Consider the following 18438-nt stretch of genomic DNA (forward strand, 5'->3'; position numbering starts at 1 on the left):
TTGTTGTTTGATAAAAATGTTGATTTTCAGTATATATTGACCATGTGCTGACATTGGAAAGGGAAATAACCACATAAATTCTAATTAAGATTGTACAAATATAAGCAAATAATTTTCTTTTACAAAGTATTACCTAGATAATTCAAACCTAGGGTGTAAGTAACTATGCCATTCATACTAGCTGCACTGGATTGAATATTGTTTGTCTAATGTCCAGTGGCAAATATTTCATACATGATTAGATACATTATATTGTTTATGGACATTTTTGTATTAATTTGCCTTTTACATTCCATATAATACAGCTCTGACAATAGAAAATCTATATGGTCAGGAAACTATTTTTTAGAAGATTTGTTAAAATAATATTTTGCTTTATAGATGCTTAAGACCTGAGTATTAAAACAACTTTTTTTGGTAAAAACTTTTAAGATTAAGCATGGTTTTAAATGTCACAATATCAACATGATCAATGGCAGTCTGGTGTTCTGGCTAAATATAATCCTGACCTACAATGTCCTTCTACTGTAAACAGGATGATAGAATTTGATGTAATTTCCTAACCTGACTGCTCCCATCAGAACCAGTGACAAACTTAATATCATGGTTGACAGGCACAATCAGAACGTTATTGGTCAGTTGTCTTTGTTTATAACAAGAACAAGAATTATTCTGTTTCAAATCAAGTAGAAATAATAGAACTACTTATTTCATAACTAGCTGATTTAGGTTCTATTTTGATGTGGATTAAAATAGAAGCAGTGTTAAGATGGAAAATTGAAGAGAGAATACCATCAAACTTTAAGTGCTTTCACCTTTCACATGATTTACAAATATTCAGGTTTGAAATTCTTGATAAGTTGGAAAATGGAAATACATGTCTTTACAACATTGTTCTACGGAAATTAATACATGTCTTTAAAGCTATGTACAATTTACCATGGTTATTGATCATCCAAGTGTCATATCTGAATATAAGTTTAGAGCAGTCAATTAAGTTTTAAAATAAAATATGGAAAGCAACATTTGAGAACATATTGTCCTGAATTTATTTTTGTTTGTTTTGAAAAGGTCCTCCTTTTCAGTTTTGGATATATGGATCCAATTTGTTACAATATTCCTATTTAGAGAAAATTCATGCTGTTACTTTTGCTTAAGGTTAAAATGCCAAGTATGTTTAACCATGTGGGTGATTTAGGCTCTTGAGAACATCTAGTTGTCATTCATAACGCTGAAAATAGCAATATTTTCAGTATTTATTCATTCCATACTTTCCCGCTATGTGTCAAAGAGTTCATAGAATTTAATGTCCCTAATACATACTCATTTCTTTGATGTCTCACATCGATATAGAATCATGCAAGACTTGTTTAGTTCTTCTGTTCAATTTCATTTTTAGGCAATCAGATGGAAAAATGAGTGAACGAATTACAAAATGTATAGCAATAGATAATTTGAAATGTTTTTCAAATCACTGGAGTCTTACATTTTAAATTATGAACTTGATTTGATAAGTTCAATTTCCACCAATAAAAAAATAATAAATAGTGTCAAAAAATAATAGGAAGTTGTCTCATTGGCAGTTATATCACATCTTTTTATTTTTTTATCTGTCCCAAAAAATCATTAATAGTCTGACGATAATGTCCATTATGCCAAATCTGCCGTTTTGACAAACACAAATGTTACTAAAATTAGGAATAATATGAATAATTCCCCCTTGATACTTCCAAAGGATGCAAAGCAATTAAATAAAATCAAACATTTTCATTGTCATAACATAAAAATGTCTGACAAAATTAACTCAGCTGGTCAAGTACCTGGAGTCGCTTTCACAAAAAATTTTACAACTAAGATTGATGCAAGTATGCCGAAATGTTCATGACTTTTGATCAATCTTAGTCGTGAGTATTTTTGTGAAACCAACTCCAGGAGTAAGTAAACTAAAAACAAAACAGCCAATTGACTCAATCCTTATTTGAAATGCTCTGAAATGACAATTTTTACCCATCATTATGGTCAACATGACTGAAATTGGAGAAGACGGAACTAAGTTGAAAAACTTGTGTCTAATCCATTTGTTTTGAACAATAAAATATGTTTAAACTAAAACTGAAATTGTTCATTAATTGACTCCTTATATATATGAGTTATTTTTGTTGTTTTTAGACTTCCTCAAGCACCCTTTGACTTTGATAAATATTTTAGACAAATTAAGATGCATTACCCACGTATCTTTGAATGTAAAGGACATATACTCAAATGAACTCATCCCTTGATACTATAATGATGCATGCATCCTGTGGTGCTGTTTGGGAGTACATGTACCTTAAACACCAACAATAAATTGTAAACAATCTAAAATAGTTCTACATCATTATTTGTATTTCCTTATTGTTCATCAGTAATTAATGACTTAGTGTAGGTGCTGAAACTGCCTTGGGTTTAATTTATTGGAACAATTAGGCATATTGTGAATTGAAAAATGAGATTCATTGCATAAAAACTTCATCTTTTATAAAAAAAAAAATGCCTATTAGATAATGAAATATATACAACCTATTACTGAAAAACTAACTTATGATCACGTTTTCGATATGCCTGCCAAAATGTTTTTATTGATCACCGATTTAAAATATTTGTATTTGGTTTGGTGATATTAATCAGTTCGTCAGTGGTATAATGAGCAATTGTCTTACAGAAACATAGTTAATCATGATATACTGCTTGACGTGACTGTAAATTACGATTGTTTCTCCTGATTTTTCATCCCCTCTGACGTGATGGATGACCAGTTATAGTCCTGGTAATTAACACTTACGGTTGATTATTGATGTACTTCACAATTTAAATTACTTTTTATGTTCTTTAGAAGGTTTTATTCGGAAAATTGCAAAGTTGTACAAATTTTTTTTCTTCGGATAATCATAAAGAAGCATCATCTGTCTGTCAAATGAATATTTGCATTTACAGATTATTTTCAAACTTAAAGCATGAGGAACAACTAGAAATATGTAGCAATTATCAAAACTTAAAATCTTAATCAATCACATCTCGTTTGAACATATTCAGTACATAACCCTAACATTAGCAAACAAGATAATCTTGCTTCCCTCCTCTTTTTAAACATAGAGAAGATATAATATGTAATAACACAGCATATCTGTAGTTTGTTTGTAACAAATCAATACGAGCACTTAAGTGCATTTTTTTTTCTAAACAGAGAGAAATCATTTTAACTTCCGCATAAGGCTCACTTAAGTGTATTTTATAGCCATTTTAAGTTAAAATAGACTCCTTCTAATGAACTTTAAAAGCAGTTAAACTAGAGTCACATCACAATGTTTCCTGATCATCTAGGCCATCTTGTTATCTTAATTATTTTGAGCTTCTTTTGCTTTTTTTATTTATAAGCATTAGAAAATTTTACCACATCAGACACCCTCACCCTTCTTTTTCCTTATTTTATAATTCATTACTACAAATCAAATAACATAGTGGCTGGGCTTCCCTTGACCCTAGTAGATATATAATCTTGCAACCTTCGTTAGTTGTGCCAGAGGATTACTTCATGCTCATTATCACATTTTATGTGTTGGTTTACTGTTGGGATCCAGTTTGAGCCCTAGCTTGCAACAGTGAGACAAATCATGCTCTGCTCATTAAGTTTAATACTCCCATCTCAAAATCAAACGAACTATTTTACCACCGATTTGAAACCAAATATACCATAATGAATCCAAATGAGATTGGGGAAGTAAAGTAGTTACCTCCCTTGACCTAACTACATGGGGTCCAGGATTCTGGTACAATGGTAACCCGAACAGTTCAGTCGTTTATTCCGCTGATCTATGATTACTTCATTAACCTCGTAAGTAGGATTTTATAAAGATTGTACAGTATAAAGCATCTTAATACCAATTAAACTTCATGAAAAATCTGGAAAATTCTTTTTCCCCTTCAAATTTTAGGATGCTCACATCTGGAATCTAGGTAAACAAATTTTTCTAGCTTAATGTTACTTCTTTTAAAAGCTTGCATATTGTTATGCGTTTACTTTTCTACATTGGCTAGAGGTATAGGGGGAGGGTTAAGATCTCATAAACATATTTAACCCCGCCACATTTTTGCGCCTGTCCCAAGTCAGGAGCCTCTGGCCTTTGTTAGTCTTGCATTATTTTTAATTTTAGTTTCTTGTGTATAATTTGGAGTTTAGTATGGCGTTCATAATCACTGTACTGGTATATATATTTGTTTAGGGGCCAGCTGAAGAATGCCTCTGGTTGAGAGAATTTCTCGCTGCATTGAAGACCTATTGATGACCTTCTGCTGATGTCTGTTCTATGGTCGGGTTGTTGTCTCTTTGACACATTCCCCAGTTCCATTCTCAATTTTATGTCTTTCAATATACATGTATAGTTAATATACCAACCATCCTTGAAATTAAAATGCATCATTATTGTTGCAGATTCCATTTGACCCTCTAGAAAACCTGGCAGATTAGCTGAAAATTCAATGAATCTGAAAAGATATAAGAGAACAAGGGTCAATCAAAAAAGGTATGTAGAAGAAAGACCAACAACATTATGGATGGAAAAAAAGACAACAAACTTTAAAAAACACCTCAGAGAAATCCAAACAAGAGTGAACAAAAATTGCTTCAAGCCTGATGTATGAATGGAGCATTCAAACAAAGCTTAAAATGACATACAGTTTCCAACAGAAATAAAAGTCACAATTCAATGAGTTAAGCTTTAAATTGCCCTGGTTCTTGACAAGTTGTGAACGAATACTCTGTATGTTTCAGGAATCATATCTCCCTCTGAAAACTAACAGCCTGACAGTGGTCTGTAACTATACTCCATACTAGATGTAACTTACAATGCTTTGTTGCTATTAAACCTGTATATATTAGATGAAATATTTCAGGAAATGATTTCAAATTGAAAAGTAAGAAACTCTGCCACCAAATCATTAAAATATCTTTCTGCCAATAATAAAAATCAAGAAAAAAGCTCAAACATATACAAAGCAACATTCATTGAGAGGTTTCTGAAAACGAGATTTTTGTTTTATTTTGTAAAATATATATAGGGATTTCAAACATCTCTGCAAAAAACATGATTTTTAAAGAGGAGATTAATTAACATCTGTGTTTGTTTCTAGAACATTTTTGGAAGAAACTTTTGATATATGAGCAAATATGTCTTGGTGGTAGTTACTGAAAAAAGATTTTTTATTTTTTATTAATGAACTTCAAAAAACATATAATTGCTTGTGGTGTAATTTGATCACCATCAGTTCAGACAAAGCAATCTATTTGATTTGTCATGAAATCTTCGGTATTTTTAAAAGAATGATCCATTTTCTTCCTGTACAAAATTAGTATTTGACAGTGTGTGGTATTTCATTATAGTGATCATTAAAGCTTAACCGTACTTGATACATATTGACGTCAGGCTCTGTAGTGGTACTATTGGATAACAGTTCGGAACAATAACAGACCTAACTATAGGTAAGGCTCTTTTATTATAAAGTTGATTAACCACCAGTAATGTTACTTATGGAATTGCAATGGTTAATCTGCAAAAGTAAAGTATGCAATTGACAGAAGTATCTATTTTTTAAGTGTCAACAAAATGTAATAAATTTTCATTTTAAATTTCACATGATTTGAAACATGATAATGATTTTAAAATTCTTTTTAGTGAATTTGAAAAAAAATAATAAGTAACATCAAGATACTTGTATTTTAATTGTTCTCTTCATACAACATTAGTTGGTCATGAATCAAACTGGGGCTTACCCTAAATATATTAGATGCTGATTGAAACTTTGGACTTTGATTATTTAATTATAAAAAGGGGCCAAACAGTTTTGCTAAAGGTCTATACCAGCAGAGGCCAAACAGTTTTGCTCAAGGTCTATACCAGCTATAAGGTTCTAAAAGCTCTCCTAAACTCGATCACTTTTTTTGTGGAGATGCTTTTTTCCCCTATTTATTTCTTTCATATTTTCTCTTTCTTTTTAATGAGCATATATATATGACTATGGTTTGAAAAGGGTGTCATTGGAACAAAGGATTACTAGCAATATAAATAGATATCTTAATGTTCAATATCAGCAGAGTACTATTCATTGCAATGATTGAAAGTACTCTCTGTTGGTCACAATGGTTGTGGAAATAAGAAGACCAAATTTTCTTCAAATAATGCCTTTTTCTTCTTCATTTTTTGTGTGGAACTTTATGATATCATATACAAAAAAATCTGTTAAGAAAACTTGTAAAAGGAATAATTGATTTTTTAATGTGAATTGGACCTAAGGTGAAAAACATTCTGTGGTCAAAAAGAGTATCCATGATGAGACTTTCTATCTTTAATGATCCGTATGTCAAACGTCCTCTTAGATACTAATGATCCCTATGTCAAACGTCCTCTAAGATACTAAGTTGACATTACAATATTGATATACTGACAAATTTAATGCAAAACTGTTACTACTTAGGAAAACAATCGATCAGTAATTTTTTATGATGCTTAATGTGGATAATAAAAAATCTATGGCCTTATAATTAGTGGGTTTTTTTGTATATGAATTAGAGATGTTGGTATATATTGATGAGTCAGCAAACCAACAACATTTTTTTTCCTATAGTTGACAAACTCAAATTGTCAGTAGCTGTTTTATTATTTTACATGAAACTGTCAAATTCACCTTTTTCAATTGTTGACTTTTGTCAGATCAGAATTTGTTTGTCAGTTGCAGAATTTCATGTTGATGTCAGATATTTGATGTACCCTTTTAAATTTATTCAATTTTTTTTTTCTAGCTTTCGTATGATATAGACTTATTCAAGTTGTGTAGACTTCATGAATATTAGGTCGTTTGAATTATTTAACATTAGTCATTTTGGGGGCTTTTATAGCTGACTATGCTGTATTGGCTTTTCTCATTATTGAAAGTCATACAATGACCTTAAGTTGTTACTTTCTGTGGCATTTGGTCTCTTTTGTGAAGAGTTGTCTTATTGGCATTCATACCACATCTTCTTTTTTCATATTCAATTTATTGAACTCTAGATGTCGGTATGCTATTTATGTCAGTGGGTTGCTGTCCATTGATTTTTAGCCCACATTTTTTTTATTTCTGCTCCCTAGATTATAACCATCATTTTAATTTGCATGGAGTTTCACCAATCTGTCTTCCTAAAAGTGATAATAACACCTGATCTCTTATAGACAAGATATCTGATGTAATGAGTTTTCGACTGTCGGCTTTACGTGACTAGATTGATTATACATAAAATATAATGGTCATTTAATTAAATTTTCTTCTGTGGTCAACAGAAATTAAGCCGATTTTTAACATATTAATTGTTTGGTCCTGATTATATTACTGTCAACAAATTGCACCCACTATAATGGTGTTGTTTTAAGGAGGACTGAGGGTATAAAAATTTCAGAAAAAAAATTAACATTTGTTTTTCATTTCAAATTTTATTTGTTACCTTTTGTAGTTGTTACTTATTATATGGTACAAAAATCATTCAAAACAAACAATTCGTGTTGGCCCCAGATGACTTTTAAAATGTATACATCATTGAAAAAGCTCAAAATTATCTCCCTTTGGTGGAAAAATGCCATTTTTTGGCTTTAAAATTGAAATATCTTTTTTAACTCATCGGTGACCTATATTTTTTAATATAATTTCCACATAAGCTGTACTTCAACTAAATTATTGTAGAATTTGAGCGATTTCTGTAATAAATTTCTTTCTTTTTTTTTCGATATTACCTTAATTTCTCCTATTACTTCAACAGAAAAAAAACACCTTTACAAAAATGTATGCTTCTTTCGAAGTCAGATTGTGAGCGCAAATGAACGGTGACCCCACTTTTTATTTTATTTTTCTATTAACTATTATGATAAAGTTCATTTATAGAAAAATATAGAGAAATTCTATATAAATGATTTAGACCCGCGAACCCCCTTAAATGAAGATATATTCTTTGATTAAGTATTAAACACTTAGAGTTTTGTTGATAAAAGAAATAGCCACCAACAAAATGGAGGTAAATTTATTTAGCCCTTAAGGGCCTTGGTCGAGTTGTCCAATTAGTTTAACTAATGTGCCACTAGCCTGTCAAAACTGAGGTTGTGACTTCAAGCCAAACAAGTGGCAGGTGCTTTCTACTTTAGTTTTAATTGTCTAGGTTTTCCTGCCAAAGGTGGACAGTTCTCTCCAGGCGCCAAGGATCCTCCACCAATAAAAACTGGCTGCCATAGAATATCAAATAGTACTGAAAGTGGCATTAAACACCAAAATATTTAAAATATAATAATAAAGATATTAAACCCTTTCAATTTCTCCATCTTTTAACTCTGTCCTTCTCTTTGTCATCAAACATTGTATTGGAGATAGCAAGGTTAACTGTTGATTTATTCGTCGTATATAACAAGTGAACGATCAACACATTAATTCATGAATCCCCATAGCTCATGAGTTAATTATCACTCTTGTACGGTCACAAATTGAATATTTTTCTATATTTGAATTCATTAATTAGTTAGTCTTTTTATGACATTGACCATAGGCTTTTTAATGGATACCAGGAACTTTATCTTTTCTACGCATTTCCAATTAGTTTTGATGCTGCATATCATTCACAATGTCTTGACAATACCCATTGTTATACAATGTCAGAGGAATGAAATTATCAGATTTATTTCAAATGTAAAATTATCAGGTTTTATTTTGGTGGGAAATCACCATATTTCATTACACCAAATGTAATAAATACTTTTACAAGCTCAACTTGTTTCCGAATAAATCTGTTTTTAAACCTTTCCTTTTAAAATTATACCAGAATGTTTCATACAGATTTTACAGTAGCTATGCATTAGAATGATACAGGAAATTGACAATTAGCATTATATTGATGTGTTAATATCTTTCATTCACCTCATTCCTTAACAGCATAATCCAAAGTTTGTTTTTCTTGACCGATTTCTCAGCAATCATGCTTGGATTAGGTAATCTATGATCACAAGAAATGTCCAAGTTATGAATATATTGTCTATAACTAATATTGATTGTGTCAAAACATCTGGGTTTTAAAGCACATCTTTCATCCACTACTTTGAACAACTTGTCCAGACTCAAAGCATGTACGAGTTTGACACAGGGTATAAAGTACACTCTTGTCTATTATAAAGTACTGTATCATATTGACTTCAGATGTATTTTCTGGTTTAGTTATTTTTATAGGACTTTTGTATAATTGACCTATTAGATCCCCTGAGTGGTCTGTGCAGTTTATCTATTATATCACTAGTCTTTCAACACTGTGTGTGTGAGTTTCCGCCCGGCAAGTGGCAGATGCTTCCAACTCCAATCTTAAAATGATGAAGATTGGCTGTTTTCCTGTCCAACGATGAGGTTCTCTCTAGGAACTCTGACCTCCTACACCAACAATCATGATGATGGCCATGATGAAGCAACTATTGCTGACGTGGCATTAAACACCAACAATCATTCAACTATACACCACATCCCGATTCATTCAAACAAAAGTTGAATTCTTCTCATAAATCATTAATTGAGTTCTTCAAACAGATTTCATTCATGGAACTCTCCATCCAAATAACAATTTAAAAAAAGTATAACTGTTTGTTGTTCCCCATTTCTATAGATTACCTTCTATCCAATTTCATTTTTGAAAAAAAAAATATCATCTGACCTTTTGTCTTTTTCATTATCTCCCATTCATGAAACTATCAGCTTTAGGTCAGGTGCATAATTTTGCTTTACCCCTGTTTCCTAAGAAACATCACACTCGCATTGATTTACACTATTTACTTCATTTAGCCAATAATTGTATTATTCGATTGTCACTAATGAGACTTATGTCGACAAAATACATGTCTTTCTTCAAAATTATAAGCCTTGTATATTTGGGGTGGGTTTTTTATCAGTATTTTCAATAATTATGAAAATAAGAAATAAGATGATAAGATGAATAAATTCTATCTTGGTCTAAACCTTTAATGAATCCTACAAGATTTATTTATTGATTGATTGATGTTTGTATAATGTCCAGTGGCAAATATTCCATGCAAATTTTCTGAATGAAACCCGACAAGATAAAGAGCGCATTTGTTTCTAACCTAAACGATGTAAACGACTATGCGCGTAGTCGTTTAATCCATTTGTTTCTTACATTTTTTGGTCAACGTTGACATTGTTCACATAAACGATGTACGCGCAAAATAGTCGCGTAGTCGTTGATCGTTTATCGTTGCAACGTGTAAACGATAAATTTGTTTCTGCATCTGTCGTTTAAATAATTACGAGCATGTGTTGTTTTCGCAAAGTCCTGGTTATTCATTTCCCGCACTTTTACCTGTTTGTTTACAGTAAGTGAGTGTAATCTATTTTTGTCTGACAACGTGGGGTCGATAAAGTTTATTAAACGATGTATTTGTTTCTAGCAGCTTAACGTTTACTAAACGATAGTCATCGATGACAAAATTTCGGGTTAGAAACAAATGCACTCATAATGTCATGGCTTCAGTAGTTAATTGAAATAACCACTAGAAACAACTTAAAGACATATTGAAGGGCATGAAACAAGAGATATTTTAAGACTTTCTGGTATGAATTGATAAGAAATTTAATTGCTTGTGTAAGATCTCAATTAAACTCAAATCTAATAGGATATTTTGTTTTTATATTGATAAACGGATTTCCTGAAATTCAATTTTGTATCATTGTTTATAAGTAATTGAATGAAAAGTGTAATCAACATTGGGGCTTTACATATTGTTAACGACATGCAAAGTGTGGAAAAGGTTCATTCCCCTGTCTGTCATTAGTGTTCTAACGACCACGGTGATAGTTCTGTATTAAGTTGGACAGAATTTATGTGAAGATGAATTGAACAGAGGGAAAGCCTTGGGAATTGACTGGTTCCAATGAATTTTCAAACCCATTAATCATGGTACTCCGGTAATAATTTTAAGCATGAAATATTATTTTTTTCTAATATAAGATTGGTACTTATGAGGTTTTTAAACGACCTTGACTGGTAGGCAGACATGGTATGATTGCTTATGAGACAACTATCCATCAGAGTCCAAATGATGTTAAAGTAAACAACAATAGGTCAGTGTATGACCTTCAACAATGAGCAAAAATGATAATGTATCGTCAGATATAAAGGCCCTGCAGTAGGCAGACATGACAAAATGTAAAACAATTCAAACTAGAAAACCAACAGCCTGATTTATTACAAAACGAATAATGAAAAAAAAAAGAAATATGACAGACATGAACCAAAGATAACCAGTGAACTGTAATATTCCATGTTGTGGAAATGGATTAAAGCATCTTATATGCTGACATGTAGTTGATTCAAGTAAAAAAAACCTTGTAGAGTTAATGTTTTCCTTTTTGTTCCCGATATTATTCCATTGATTTTTATTCAAAAACCATAATCTAGGAAGACATTTGTCTTATCATGAAGAAATTACTTTTTTTTTTAATACTTTTAGGCTTTGTCATCTGATTGTCATGGTTTTAAATTTTGAAATGTAAAGTAATGAGAGACATAATGAGGTTTTATTTCATTTTACTTGACCAACTTTTGTTGAGTAAAATGCACCACTCATTACTGAGGGGGATAGGACCTTTATCGGGGGGACTCAGAGATCAGGTGTTTTTAAGCTCGGGATTTCGGGATTGACCCTTTTCGGGATCCAGGATTTCTTTTTTTCGAATTTCGGGACCTCAGGATTTCGTATTTTTAAGCCCTTGATTTGGGGATTTCGTGTTTTTAAGCCTGGGATTTTGGGATCAGGACCCCTCCTACCCCCCTCATTACTTGTCTTTTTTTGGGGTGACATGATCAAAAGTGCCAGTGTGAGCTTTTGCATTGGCTTCCGTTGTCAAGTCTCCCTTTGTTGGTTAGATTTCACAAAAAATTCTCCTAAGAGTTGAAACTACTATTTTCCAAATAATGGTAATAATAATTGATCATCAATATTTGGTATTTGGATTGGTTGCAAAAAAATATATATCACTTAAACTGTCTGTCTTGTGTGCAGAATAGTATTCATGATAGGTTTAGAATATGTTTTCTTGCAAATCAATTAATCGTACATGGATGTATCATACTTATCAATTTTGATAATTTTTTGATCTGTGAGTGGACCATAATTTAAGATTAAATGCTTTAAAAAAATAATCACAACATTGCAGCAGGCTAAAGATTGAATAGCATTCTTATCTATTCTGTAATCCAAGCCGGCTGTCATGAATTCTCAATCTATATCAGATTTCAAAAGTTGGAGTAACTAAAATCCAAGTATGGTCGAAATAGACTAGGGAAGATAATTCTTTCTCATGTCTGACCATAAAAAATGACTGCATCAGCATCTGATTGTTCAATGTGTTTGGTTGATACTGAAAATATAAATAAAGTAAAAAGTAATTCTAGGAGTTTCAATATGACAAGTAAGGTAATCATACTCATCTCAAGAATATTTTCATTAGCAATTTTGTTAGATGCAGTGTGAGCGATACAGGCTCTTGTGGACCTCTATTTTTTTCTCTTTAAGGAGGGCCAACATTTATAATACTCTAACATAATGTGTTTGTTTTAAACAGCCGTACTGTAAGTCTGGTTGATATTTGTATTATTGCGACTATGCACATTTTAATCACAATTATTGAAGTGGGTCTCATTGGGGTCTAAGCGTGACACAGGATTTGTGTTTTTAGTAAGCTAATTGACATGTGAAAGTCAAATTATTGTGCCGTGAAATTGGGAAATGAAGTCTAGTGGGACACAGGAAATTACAAAAAATGAGAATTGCCTACGTACATAGTGTAAGCGGGATACAGGAATCTGACAAAGCGGGATCTGGGATCAGACCCCCATTGAACAGCACAGAACAATAATCATGTATGTTTTACTGTTTCCAATTAAGGAGCTGTAATAAAACTTTAAAAGTGACAAGCTAAATATAATATGATTATATGCACTTTTATCATCTACTATTTTACTACATTTACGTAATAGTTTTTTTTTTATATAAAATTACCAGTCTTTCAGATGTGAACTTTTTATGCACAGTAAGTCTTGCAGAAAAAACTGATATTAGACAAGCAAATCTATATTTTATGTTGTTTTGTTTTAACTCAAGTCTTAATTAAGCTGTTTTACAGTGATACAAGATTTGTATATATCTTGCATAGTTTCATTAAATATATTTCGAAGTTTGCTTCTAGTTCACACCAAAGGGAGAGTTTTATAAAGACGTCATGTTAAATGAATACTGTATACATGGTAGTATTTAGTTGTTTTCTTTTGCAGACTGTCAGACAAAGTAACCAAGCCATGATGGAACCTTAAAGACTGCTGACAGGCTAAAGTATGATTAATGGTTCCAACTGATTAACTAAATAACAGTATGAGTATATTTCCCAGAAATTTGATATACTCATAGAAATAGATATTTCCCATACAAGAAGTATGCTCAATGAAATAGACATCTCAGTGATGATAAATGTAGTTTACGGAATACTTATACTGAAAGACATTATAAAAACCTTCAAATAAACTTGAAAAACTGAATTTAATCTTAATTTGTATTTTAGAGAAATTAATTCCCATTCTCCAGATAGGTTTAAACAATTTACAATATTAATTACATTGGACAGAAGACATTTGTCTGTCTACAACCAAACTTGGAAATATTAGCAGATAATTACCTTTATAGATTTAAGCTCAAGTTTTACTAAAATCCGTTTTAGATTTCAGAATTTTGTATTTTGTAAAACATAATTGACCATATACTTTTAACAAACATAAGTTATAGAGAACAATTTTTATTGTATGGGGAATTATATAAGTAAACAAGTATATCAATGTTTTTTGAAGCCCTCATCTTACCAAATGGAATATCATCCAATTTCTTTTAAAATTGGATGACTGTATCTCTTTTATTATAAGTAGAAAATAGAAGTGTCAAGGTCATTTTGTTGCAAGTATTTGACAATTCACAGAACGTTACTGAGATGACTCAAAGCCACATTATCACTTTTGTTTTTGTTTGTTGGGTTGTTGTCTTATGGACACCAACAAATCATCCTCACAAAAACAGTACAAAAAAATTAATTTATCAAGACTTTTTAACATTGATTGAGTTTCTGTAGATATCTGTATTATTGAAGGAAAAAATTAGTACTAACAGGCCTGTGATGGATATATCTCTTTTTGTATAGAAAAAAGAAGCAACCTGACATGAACTGTATTATAGTCTCTAAGGACATTATACACTTATTGTCTTGCTAATTTGATGACATGATACAGTCAGCAACAATAAACAAGCCTCTATGAATAATGGCTTGAGGTCTTCAAAACTGAATTACTTTAATAGAGACTATTATAGATCGCAATCATCAGCCATCAATACAAATTCTCAACAATATAAAATGACAGTCCCATAGACATCAAGAATGTTTTACAAGGAACATAATAAGTTTCTTAATGTTAAGCTGGTCAGTTACAAGGGGCTGAAAAAGTACACATTATTATGGCATTTGGAGTTTTAGTTTTTTGACATTAATCATAGGCGGATCCTGGGGGGGCTTTCATGGGAAAAATGTGATTGATTATATAGGGAATCACTGAAGCATGACTGGAGTGTCTCCCCTCCCCTTTTTAGGTCAGTCAGCGTGCCCCCCTCATGAAATGTTCTGGATCTGCCACTTATTTTTTTCCATTTGGTTATAACTTTTAGAACAATTACAAATTTATTCACTGAGCTTCAATGCAATTCTTAAACTTTACATGTTTTTTAAGAGCCTTAACAATTGCAATGATTTTTTAAATATGAAGTCTTTTCAAAGTCATTTGTTTTGTCAGCCTCTTTTTATATTGTTTAAATAAGGTCAGAATTTCAATGAAGAAAAGCATGAAGTATCTTCTCTAGATTTTTAGATTTCATTTGTTTCCTTTGTGCAAGATGGGTCTAAAGGATGCAATGTCATTTATATGGCTCTGAAGATAAAACTTTAAAGGTCAAAGTAGCCTTTATCCACTTGTACATTTTTTTTTTACTTCATTATCAAAAGATTTGGTTATTTGCATGTTTATGTATTTTTAGCATACTCAAAGTTTAGCATTATTTTCTATTTGCAAGGGTCTTAATGATTATTATTCATGAAAGCTATATTAAAAAGCAATTTTAATATCAACCATTGTAAATTTCTTTGAACAGAAAAATATGGACGTTTAATATTTGTTTAATTGGATTAATATTCTATTTGAATTATACCTTTGAGATGAATATTAAATCCTTGTTTTCAAAATTCCAATAGGGAACATACCTTTTATAATTGTATAAATAAACCAATTGTTCAGACGTTTCGGCCATTGGCCTTCTTCAGTTATTTATTATTCCTCTAAACTACATGGCTGACATTTCTTTTTTCAAACATTGAAAAGATGTTATAGATAAATGTCCTTGGAAACATCATGACGTCATAATACTCTAACGTCATAATAACATGACGTCACAATACTTTTGTATGAATGAAAGTTAAATTATATAAGTTTTGATCAATTAAAGTCATTCCTTTTTAATGTTAATTCCAAATGGTCTAATTGTATTTAATTTTTGCATCCATTGTGCCTCAATATATCTCCTGTAATTTGCGGATTTATCGTAAATCTGTTGCAGAACCTGAACTGTGATGTCCTCTTTACAATGATCCTCTTGGTTAAAATGTTCTGCCACAGCTGTATCTCTATCATGTCTGATATCTGCTAGATGCTCTTTTATTCTTTCGTTGAGTGATCTTTCTGTTTCTCCAACATAGACATAGTGGTTACATTTTTCACAGTGAAGTCCATATATAAGGTTCACCAGTTGACATCCATGAATGAATCAACCTCAAAAATGAATGAATCAACCTCAAAAATGAATGAATCAACCTCAAAAAGAACATTCATGGATGTCAACTGGTGAACCTTATATATGGACTTCACTGTGAAAAATGTAACCACTATGTCTATGTTGGAGAAACAGAAAGATCACTCAACGAAAGAATAAAAGAGCATCTAGCAGATATCAGACATGATAGAGATACAGCTGTGGCAGAACATTTTAACCAAGAGGATCATTGTAAAGAGGACATCACAGTTCAGGTTCTGCAACAGATTTACGATAAATCCGCAAATTACAGGAGATATATTGAGGCACAATGGATGCAAAAATTAAATACAATTAGACCATTTGGAATTAACATTAAAAAGGAATGACTTTAATTGATCAAAACTTATATAATTTAACTTTCATTCATACAAAAGTATTGTGACGTCATGTTATTATGACGTTAGAGTATTATGACGTCATGATGTTTCCAAGGACATTTATCTATAACATCTTTTCAATGTTTGAAAAAAGAAATGTCAGCCATGTAGTTTAGAGGAATAATAAATAACTGAAGAAGGCCAATGGCCGAAACGTCTGAACAATTGGTTTATTTATACAATTATATATGAATATTAAAGGTAAACAAAATCACATCAATATTGGTACCCCAGCATCTTTGACGTTGCATGTTGTCAGAGGCTAAATAAGCCCAGCATCTTTGAAGTAACATGTTGACAGAGGCTGGATTAAGCTTTTTTTGTAAGGATCAAGCGTTCATATGCTTTGATATGCCTTAAAAATCTAAAGATCGATTACCTTCTTAGTCGGTATTTGCTTGTTATCCGTCATTGAAGGAAGAAAACTTTGATTATTCTATTATTTCTGATCTGATAAAAAGAAATTGAATCTTGCATCAGGAATTAGCTGATCAATTACTTTATCAAGTTTATTTGAATTAAAAAAACATTTTGATATTTTATTCAACCTTCATCTTAAGGTTATCAAATACTGCATTGTCAAATTAAGTCTGAATCGATAAACATGCAATTTAATTGGTCAATTACTAAAAATGATTGTGCATGTAAATTGGCATTTGTTTTGTCGAAATAAATCACACCAAGAAAGGGGAGGTAATTAGCTTTGTTTAGATGTGATTAAAAAGTTTTACAGTGTTTGTTTTCTAGGAGAGGTTGGACAAGTAAAACTGATAAGGCATTTGTAGATAATTGGGGAATTGAATTGAACTTTTTTTTTTTTTTAGACTGGTTTAAACAGGAATATATATAAAAAAAATACTTCAAAAGTAAATTTAAGGTAAGAATGTCTTTTATCTATAATTAACTGATAAGATATGAACATACATGTATTTAAAAGTTTTTAAACAAGTGAGCATACATGGAAGATTTTTTTCATGGAAACAATGTAAGATAGTATGAAAAGGGAAAAAAATATTAACGAAGTGAAAACTGAAAAACATCCATTTCAATGTTAATAAAAAATCTCCAGTTATCAGGACGAAACTCTAGCTTAAAATGTTCAAATCTCCGGTTGTGACTTGACAACTCTGTCACATGATTATTATGTCTGTCGCCACATTCCCAAACTTACTTGCAGAGAAAAAAAAGTCTATAGATAAACACAAAAGTGGACAGTAGTAATGCTCTTCTATATGACCTAATATCTGATTAGCAATTTTCAAACGAAACTTTTTGGTTACTGGGGTTTCATTTATTTTTCGTATGTACCAATTTCCGTGATTGAGGAAAATTTGCATGTTTTTGGATATTTGAATTTGTGGTTTTGGCAAAGTCTGCATACATTCCTTTTGAAAAGTTGAACATTCAAATTTGTGGTTCTCCAGTTCACATGTAAGGCATGAAAATTAGTATTCAACCAATACTAATGAATTCACAGTATCTGCAATACATGTAACATTTAAAAATCCATATTTCATGTTACAGAGGTGTGGAAAATCTTTTTGCAAGTTGAAGAATAAGGTAAAACATGACTTGCATTTTGCTTTAGTTATTTGTCATTTGAAGAAGGATGGTACTGTTTATGAAAATAATTGAAGTTTTGTTTTGACGATAATTTAAAGGCTTTTAGTTACTGGTAATAAGGAAAGGATTAACTTGGTGTAGATTTCTTTACTGTTGCCCATTTAACTTTTCAAATCTAAAAGCATTGCTCTTGTGGACAATTTTAATTTTCTGCTGTCGTAAAAAAGAAAGCTTTTAGCTACAAAAATCTGGCCTTCCATGAAAGCTTTCAATTAGTGGTCAATTAGCACTTATTGATCACTATCCCACGAGAAAAACTTCATTCATAAATGACAAGAAAGATTTCATTGATATATATCAACTGTCCAAGTAGTGACCTTTAGATTGTCCATATATACGCTGGATTTAGTTGGTAATTTTAGATATGATCTTTATGTCTTATATATGCCGGTCATTCACGTACATATATAGTAAACCCTTGACTCTGTCCATTT

The 18438-nt window shown here is 31.2% G+C and overlaps 1 protein-coding gene across 3 annotated transcripts in view; it reads left to right on the forward strand.

Annotated features, from left to right (window-relative positions):
* LOC139482682 (tumor protein p53-inducible protein 11-like) overlaps positions 1 to 18438 on the forward strand; it is a 202034-nt gene that overhangs the window by 39729 nt on the left and 143867 nt on the right. For 2 of the 3 annotated variants that reach the window (XM_071266741.1, XM_071266736.1), the window contains 3 exons: positions 4469 to 4559; positions 5417 to 5515; positions 13379 to 13436. The gene's annotated coding sequence lies outside the window, so the exon portion shown is untranslated. Of the gene's footprint in view, positions 1 to 4468; positions 4560 to 5416; positions 5516 to 13378; positions 13437 to 17205; positions 17259 to 18438 lie in introns of all 3 variants that reach the window. The other variant, XM_071266740.1, reaches the window with a different exon arrangement.

This window comes from Mytilus edulis, chromosome 7, assembly GCF_963676685.1.
Source record: "Mytilus edulis chromosome 7, xbMytEdul2.2, whole genome shotgun sequence".
NCBI lineage: Eukaryota > Metazoa > Mollusca > Bivalvia > Mytilida > Mytilidae > Mytilus > Mytilus edulis.